The sequence below is a fragment of the Natator depressus genome, chromosome 3, assembly GCF_965152275.1.
Source record: "Natator depressus isolate rNatDep1 chromosome 3, rNatDep2.hap1, whole genome shotgun sequence".
Taxonomy (NCBI): domain Eukaryota; kingdom Metazoa; phylum Chordata; order Testudines; family Cheloniidae; genus Natator; species Natator depressus.
Window position 1 is genome coordinate 7,855,332 of NC_134236.1, and position 9,529 is coordinate 7,864,860.

A 9,529-nucleotide genomic window follows, 5' to 3' on the forward strand; every position below is an offset into this window, starting at 1 on the left:
CATCTGCCTTATTGGGAGTGGTGAGCATCCTATGCCTAGCATGTACATTTTCTGTTGGTAATTGTCAGCAAACAGAGGTTAAGGATATTACTGAGTAAGGCTCTTTCACTGGTACAAGACCCTGCAAATCTAGGAACTGGGTAAGGGTGGGTACTTAAATTAACCAGCTTACACCCTGAGCCCTAGAACGGTGTATGGGTGGCCGTGAGCCCTAGGAACTGGCTAAGGGTGGGTGCCTTTCACCCAGAGCCCAGGGAACTTGGAAAGGATGGGGGTTACGCCTTGAGCCCACAGAAGGGTAAAGGTGGGGTGCCCTAGAGTGTGCGGGTAACAATAGAGCCAAGTGCCTGAGCACTTGTGAGCATGGAGAACCCCAGGGAGCATAAAGCGCCCCCTGCAGTTTACACTGGATCCAGCAGCAGTGGGTAAAGAATCATAGAAATGTAGGGACCTCAAGAGGTCATCAGATCCAGGCAGTTTGTAAGATGCTTTGGGGCTTTCAGGGTGAAGGGGGCCATAGAAACACCAGTTGTTAGTTTATTCAGAGATGAGATGTTCAGGGTTTAAGGACGCCCCCTGAGGCTGGCCCATCACACAAGGTGCCCGCGTCTCTTACATCCCATTTCAATCTTTCTGCACATGCTGAATTTCACCCTGTCAATAGCCCATTTCTTACAGCTGGTTTGATTTACTCCATTCCATTAATAACCGAGGGGGGGGGGCGGAAGGGAACAAATCCCTCCGAACGAAGAGGCAGTCTAGGAGTTCCCAGACGTTGGCTTCCCTTGCTTTAAATTTCACCCATATGACCCCCCCTTTCTCTCTAGCACGTTGAATTTCATGTTCTGTCTCATGAGAAAAAAATTGTATATGGCTAGTCGGTCCAAGGTGGGATGGATCACATGAGCCTACTCTGCCCCCTGCTGAACTCTGCCCCCACTGAACCCTGTGGGGCAGCACTGAATTAATCAGGTCCAAAAATTGGTTTCCATTGGATGGCCTGGCGGGCGAGCCCTGCCCTGTCAAAGCCGCAAAGGGAAGGTCCAGCTATTCCTAGCGCACCGGAGTTTCTTACAGCTGTAAGGAAGAGCTGTTTCACGTGAGCGTAGCGCAGGTGAAAGGAGTTCATCAGTGCTGGAAGCTAAACGAGGTATGGTACAGGAGGTAGCAGAAGCTGCCCCCCCCACCCAGCAGCTGTCCCCCCCTTGGGGAGGAGGGGTAGAGGATCATTCCCATGGAGCCCGTAGCCTCTCTGCTGAGGACAGAGCCAACAAGTTAATTTCACCCAGGGAGCCACCAAGCCGGAGCTTTGGTTTGTTCTTTCCATGCTCTTGAACTTAGTCTGAAATAAATGATCCAGACCAGAGTCTTAGAGAGCTTATTCCTTCACTCTCCCACTTCCCTGGTCCTTCTCGCATGAACAGGGAGCAACAATACCCGAAGTCCAAAGGTGAAAACAATTCAATGTTTATTGGAGTGAACTTCCAGCAAGTTTAAATCCAAGTTCCTTTTTCCTTATTTTTGAATCCCAACTTACTTCCTGTTTGCCCCTAATTTATATAGTAATATTCTTAGCTATACCTTAACCAATCATTCTACTGAAATTTAACTAACCAATCCTAACATATTGTAACATGATTAGCTAACCAATTATATCCCACCACCTGAATTAGTTTACACCCAGCAAAATTAATTATACAGCAGACAGAAACAATCACAGAACCAGAGACCATGCCAATAAACAGCAAAGTGGGAACTATAATGACAAAACAATACAGAAGTGAGGATTTCACAACTACATCTATAAAGACATAAGGGTTTCCCAGCTGTGTCTATTGATAAGTGAGTTCTTACCAGACAGAAAACTATCAACCTAAATTTCCTTTTACATTTTCTAGGCACTTCCCTTTCTCTGGAGGTGATAGGCATTATCAGGACAGGATTGTATCCTAACAGCCCAATAGCACCTTCTTTCAATATGACTAGTTTGGAATGGGAGGATGTGACCGGTCGCTTCCCAGCTTATGGCTGCCTCTGTCGCTTAGCTAAAGGACTTAACCTAAGAACAGGGCCTCAGACTGTCACAGGAAGAGAAGGACCTTACACCGGCAGACAGTGATTTTGATTCTTTTATACCTCTATAACTAGCCAAGTGATAAGAATACACCTAAATTCTTAAAGTACAGGCCTTTGCAGACAGGCCTGAATATCTATATCCTAACACAGAGAACCATAGGCTGATCCACCACTGCATCACTCCTGTTTTGCCCTGGTTCAGTAACAAGACCCAGCTTTTGTAGATCTCAAAGTACTTTACAAAGGAGGTCAGCATCATTACCCTTCCTCCCCTCATTTGGAGATGGGGAAACCAAGGCACAGAGCATGAGGCAATTTGCATCAGGTCACCCAGTAGGTCCGAGCTAGGAATAGAACCAGGTATCCTTAGTCCCCTGTCCAGTGCTCTGTCCACCAGGATACACTGCCTCCCCTTACAGCAGTGGCTTCAGTGGCATTATACCAGTGTGAAACTGGAGTCACGCACTGGTGCATCAGACCCTACTTAATTTGCTTTCGGAGTAGGGAAGAGAATTGAACACAAATCATCCAGGGGAATCCAGCGAAACATTCCTGAGGATATTATTGTAATTATTTGTACTGCAGCTGCACCTAAGGGCTGCGATTACAGTCTGGGACTCCATGGCGCTAGGCGCTGTACAAACACAGCCTCAAAGAGTTTACACCTAAGTATAATGTGAGAGATAACATGTGGACGCAGACAGAGGAGCACAGGGATGCAATGAGGCAATGCTGGCCTATTGGAAGGTGCTCAGATGAGTGTGATATAAAAACCTAATGAGTGTAGCACATTGCGGTCATTAGAGCCAATGATCTTACATGCTACATCCCCTCTCTGGGTGATCTCGTCTGCTCACCTGGCTCCATCTATCATATCTATGCTGACAATCTGCAGGTCTACCTGTCCACTCTGGTCTTGTCTGCCTTCCTCCAAACCTAGAGCCTGGTCTCTCTCTCTCTCTCACACTGAGATCTTCTCTAGAGATTTCGCTGTCAATTGACACCCGTCAAGCCTTCCACAGCCTCCCAGCAGCCCAGTTCTCTTCTGCCATCAAACTTGGACATATCACCCCAGGAAAGATTTTCAGGAGCAGCTGCAAATTTGGGGTGTGTCAATTTCAGAGGTGCGCAGCCCAGGACACCTGGGATCCAGGCTTCCGAGATCCTCAGCACCTCTGATTCTCATGGAAATCAAGTGGAGCTGCAGGGGCTCAGCAGTTCTAGAAGTCAGGCCCCAGGTGTCCCAGGCTGGGCAAAACAGAAGCACTCATAAGCAGAGGCCACTTGAGAAAATGTAGGCTTTAATTCTTCTGTGCCTCAGTTTACCCTTTCGATAATGGGGGTTAATAATGCTGACCTCTCTCATGGACTGTGCTTGGCCATCCCAGAACCAACCTTCCTTTATGAGATTTACATTATTTTTATTAAATTCCCCTCACCTCCCAATATTTTAGTCTTCTCCACTTCCCGCCCTGAACAGTTGGTGCACTTTAAACCCACCCGTGTATTAAAACCAAAATGTACTTGCACACATGGGACATTTTAATGTGAGCGTTTCCCACACCCTTCATCTGGTTTGTCTTCCGAGACTGTGAGCTCTTGGAGGCAGCAACTGTGTCTTCCTACCTTCTCGGACAGCATCTAGTGCTGTGGGGCCCCGCTTGAGAATAGAGCCTTTGGACACTGCCCTGCTATAAATAATAATATTGCTGATACTCACAGCTGATATGTTCCTCCCCAGAGGTGGGTTCATGTTAGTAATGGATGGAGTAATGGCTCGTTTACACGCACACACACACACCCCCAAAGATATATGCACCCGTATAGACACATTTTATATACACACACACACACTCCCACCCCTCATAGCTCAACATAGCTATAGAGCAAATAGCATCGTAAATCTTCAGTTGGTGTGAATCATTGTAGACAATTCACATTAATGTTGATAGGTGCAAAGTAATGCACACTGGAAAACATAATCCCAACTATACAGCTAAAATGATGGGGTCTAAATTAGCTGTTCCCACTCAAGAAAGATCTTGGAGTCATTGTGGGTAGTTCTCTGAAAACATCCACTCAATGTGCAGTGGCAGTCCAAAAAGCAAACAGAATATTGGGAATCATTAGGAAAGGGATAGATAATAAGACAGAAAATATCATATTGGCTCTCTATAAATCCATGGTACGACCACATCTTGAATACTGCGTGTGGATGTGGTCACCCCATCTCAAAAAAGATATATTGGAATTAAAACAGGTTCAGAAAAGGGCAACAAAAATTATTAGGGGTATGGAACGGCTGCCGTATGAAGAGAGATTAATAAGGCTGGGACTTTTCAGCTTGGAAAAGAGGCGACTAAGGGGGGAACATGACAGAGGTCTATAAAATCATGAGTGGTATAGAGAAAGTAAATGAGGCAGTGTAATTTACTCCTTCTCATAATACAAGAACAAGGGGCCACCAAATGAAATTAATTGGTAGCAGGTTTAAAAACAAACACAAGAAAGTATTTTTCACACAATGCACGGTCAACCTCTGGAACTCCTTGCCAGAGGGTGTTGTGAAGGCCAATACTATAATGGGGTTCAAAAGGGAGCTAGATAGATTCATGGAAGATAGCCATTGATGGACCTATTAGCCAGGATGGGCAGGAACGGTATCCCGGGCCTCTGTTTGCCAGAAGCTGGGATTGGGTGACAGAGCATGGATCACTTGATGATAACCTGTCTGTTCATTCCCTTTGGGGCCTGTTGATTTTATGATTTCGAACAACCTAGGAGTACTTTGTGATACAACAGTTAATGGAAACACCGAAGAATGTATGTATTTTATTACCATGACTAACTGCAGTAAGGTGCATTTTACATAAAAGAATGCTGGTGTACAGATAGACGCTTAGACGGTACAGTAAATGGAAAATATTCTCAGCATATCTGCTTCCCCAAGTATATCTAAATATATTTTATGGTTGGAAGAATGATACTATATATTTGGTAGTTATTTGCTGTTGTGTTGAAGTTGGAATCTACACAGACCCATAATTCAACAGTATGTGTAGTTTGTTTAAATACTTTGTAACATGCAGTTATTTTAAAAAAAATATATAAAATGTAATTGCTTTAAAAACTAATTTTGATAGTTTATAAATTATGAATATTCTACTTTACATGGTTTTAATTTTATTTTTATTGCTTATTGTACAAAGTAGCTGACCAAGAGCAAACAGCATTATAAAATCTTTGCTGGTGTCACATGATGTTACAGCAGTAAGACCTATTTGGAGAGAGGCTCTTCCAGTGCCATTTAAATTCGATAAATGTAAGTCACGATCATTACAAAGAGTTACCAAAAAGAAGTACAGTAAAAAATAAAATATTTCCTTACATCTAAGGCCTTGTATTCCATCTCTTTCTTGCTGTTGATTTTGCTTTTATTATTCAAAAAAAGACAGAAAATTCTATTCTGCCATCCCAGACATTGTTCTTACTCACTTAAAAGCAACAGAAGCTGTAACAAAAACATCTTGAGCAGATTTATACCCTAGCATTTAAAAAAAAAAAAAAAAAAAACAGAGAACCCTGTTTATTTCCCAACTCTGCTTTAATTTGATGGAACTGCTGTAAACCCTGGAACCTGCCTGCTTTCCGTGAAATTGGGACAGTATAACAAAGCTTGAGGGGCCCCATTTGTATTTTAGTAACACCAGTGTCAATCCAGAGCAGCCCCACTGAAGTCAGCGTAGATACGCTGGATTGACGCTAGTGGATAACTGAGATTAGAATCGAACCTTAAACTGCAGTTGATAAAACAAATTCTTTGCTGGTGTAAATTAGCTGAGCTCTGTTGAAGTCAATGGAGCACTGCCACTTTACACTGGCAGAGAAATTTGGCCAAATGTATGAAATTGACCCAGTTTATGTAAGTTTCAGGCCACACCTGACTCTTGTAATGGAGAATCAAATCAAGCCAATGGGCGCAGGATCTGGCCTGTAAAACATCAGATATTCAACATGGAGCCAGCTGTTTCATTTTGCTGAGGTGGAGATGCTTTGTTGCCATGTTATTGTTTGGACCATGATATTATGTGTCCAAACGAAGTGCGTCGACCTCATGGAAATGGTTCGCTAAAGGTAGTTTTGAAATTCTTCAGCAATTTCATTTCTTGGGAAGTTTCAACTTCCCCTTCTGACCCAGGGTGAAAGGAAGTGTCAAACCGGGGGAATTTCCGACCAAATGGAAATTACAAGTTTCCACCAGCCCTGATATTAACCATTTTGGAAGCAAATTGCCTCGTCCCCCGCACAAAGAAAATAAATCCTGACTCCTCTCTTCCAGAACCCTCCCAGACATTCTCCCGGGGGTCGAAGTCTGAGCTTGGCTACGCTGATGCAAATTCAGACTAACCCCATGGAAATCAGTGGGTTTACTCCAGATTTAAACCAGTGTAATCCAGACCAGGGTCCAGCCCATTGCTTTGAAAAGTGGAACCGTTTGATTCATCTGAGCTCATGGGAAGAAGGCAGGCAGCTTAACTAGGACGGATTTGCCTGAGACCAGTCCCTGACAGGGGCCAGACCTCCCCATCAGAGCCTTTGGCACTTCTCAGGGGTTTCTGTCCAAGCGACTTTCCCTGCACACCGAAACGAGAGCTGTCTCTTTGCCGCATCATCCAGAGTGACAGTTCTGGCACAGTCCCAGCACCTTTTTCTATTCCATTGCCCTCTAGCACAGAGACGACAGCGAGATCTCTGCGCGAATGGTGCATTTTGCTGCAACACAGAAATAAATACTGTCGCCCAAAGCAACTTCCCCATCTGGAAAATATCCTGTGGGAGAGGGTGGGTAAAAATACTGGAGGATTGAGCCCTTGGCATTGATACAGCAGGGTGGCTGGAGGCAAGACTTCTGCTCTCACCACATGGGCACTCCTTGTGCCGAAGATGATTAGGGGTGGTAGGGGACAAGCAGCTGAACCCGAGGTCCCAGTGCGGTGCTGTGCCAAAGAGGGCTAGTGCGATCCTTGAATGTAGAAAACGGGAATGGCGAGTAGGTGATTTTAACCTCTGCGTATGGCATTCCTGAGCCCACTACTGGAATATTACATGCAGCATTTTTAAATTTGATAATTATTATTATTATATTATTTGATAATATGAATGCCTATATAATGAATATTGATAGCTATATCCTGAATATAATTATATCCTCCCTGTTTACAGCATTAAGCATATTCTACAGACATTTTTACCTTGAAGATACATTTCTTTGCAGTAATTGTACCTACAAATTCCATGAATCAACAGTTCACAGGGGAGGGAGGAAGGGGCCATGACCCCCAAGCTCGTTTATGTAGCTGGGAAAGGAAGGGAGGGAGGGGGAGATAACACTTCTTTACACAAAGGGGATCCTTCAGACAGCCACATTCCTTATGCAGGTGCAACGCTTCTCTCTCCTTAACAAGCAGAAGGGAACTTTATAGCAGGATGGCGACTGATCTATCAAACCAAGAAAGTGTTTGCCATGCCTCACTCCCTATTACCATGTTAGCGGTTACCCAGGTCTTTACTTAACCCTTATATACCCCAGCACTCATAGAATCTCAGGGTTGGAAGGGACCTCAGGAGGTCATCTAGTCCAACCCCCTGCTCAAAGCAGGACCAATCCACAACTAAATCATCCCAGCCAGGGCTTTGTCAAGCCTGACCTTAAAAACTTCTATGGAAGGAGATTCCACCACCTCCCTAGGTAACACATTCCAGTGTTTCACCACCCTCCTAGTGAAAAAGTTTTTCTAATATCCAACCTAAACCTCCCCCACTGCAACTTGAGACCATTACTCCTTGTTCTGTCATCTGCTACCACTGAGAACAGTCTAGATCCATCCTCTTTGAAACCCCCTTTCAGGTAGTTGAAAGCAGCTATCAAATCCCCCCCTCATTCTTCTCTTCCGCAGACTAAACAATCCCAGTTCCTTCAGCCTCTCCTCATAACTCATGTGTTCCAGTCCCCTAATCATTTTTGTTGCCCTCTGCTGGACTCTTTCCAATTTTTCCACATGCTTCTTGTAGTGTGGGGCCCAAAACTGGACACAGTACTCCAGATGAGGCCTCACCAAAGTCGAATAGAGGGGAACAATCACGTCCCTCGATCTGCTGGCAATGCCCCTACTCATACAACCCAAAATGCCATTGGCCTTCTTGGCAACAAGGACACACTGTCGACTCATATCCAGCTTCTCGTCCACTGTAACCCCTAGGTCCTTTTCTGCAGAACTGCTGCCGAGCCATTCGGTCCCTAGTCTGTAGCGGTGCATTGGATTCTTCCATCTTAAGTGCAGGACTCTGCACTTGTCCTTGTTGAACCTCATCAGATTTCTTTTGGCCCAATCCTCTAATTTGTCTAGGTCCTTCTGTATCCTATCCCTACCCTCCAGCGTATCTACCTCTCCTCCCAGTTTAGTGTCGTCTGCAAACTTGCTGAGGGTGCAGTCCACGCCATCCTCCAGATCATTAATGAAGATATTGAACACAACCGACCCCAGGACCGACCCTTGGGGCACTCCACTTGATACCAGCTGCCAACTAACTAGACATGGAGCCATTGATCACTACCCATTGAGCCCAACAATCTAGCCAGCTTTTCTATCCACCTTATCGTCCATTCATCCAGCCCATACAACAGCAAGGAAAGTAACCAACGCCCGGGTGGGGTGTCAAACAACCACCAACAGCCATTGTCCAGCAAGGGAGTTATTATTCAATGACTCACCTGCATAAGGCCACACCAGGGGAATTGCTCAACCTTGCCTGGGCACTCAGCAATGCCCCTCAGACATGCCTGGTGTTAGGGGGCTTATTCCTTCACCCACTTACTTCCCTGGTCCTTCTTGCATGAACAGAGAGCAACAATACCCGAAGTCCAAAGGTGCAAACAATTTGATGTTTATTGGGGTGAACTTCCAGCAAGCATGACTCCAGTTTCCTTCCTTGGTGTCCCCCTTCCCAGCTCTGACACCACAGAGCCTTATACCTCTGTCCCTGTTCCCATTCCTGTCCTTAGCCAAACATGATTCCAATTTCCTTACCCCCATGTCCCTGTTCCCATTTCCCCCACACACACCCACCCACTTCCTGATTGACTGCAGGCTATATAGTAAAACTTGAGTTCTGCTTAGCTATACCTTAACCAATCATTTTCCTGACATTTAACTAACCAATCCTAAAATGATTATGTAACCAATTATATCCCACCACCTGAATTAGTTTACACCCAGCAAAATTAATTATACAGCAGACAGGAACAATCACAGAACCAGACAGAGATTATACAGACAAACAATAGCAAAGTGGGAACTATAATGACAAAACAATACAGAAGTGAGGATTTCACATCCCAGCTATTGATAAGTGAGTTCTTGCCAGACAAGATGCTATCAAACTAAGTTTCCTT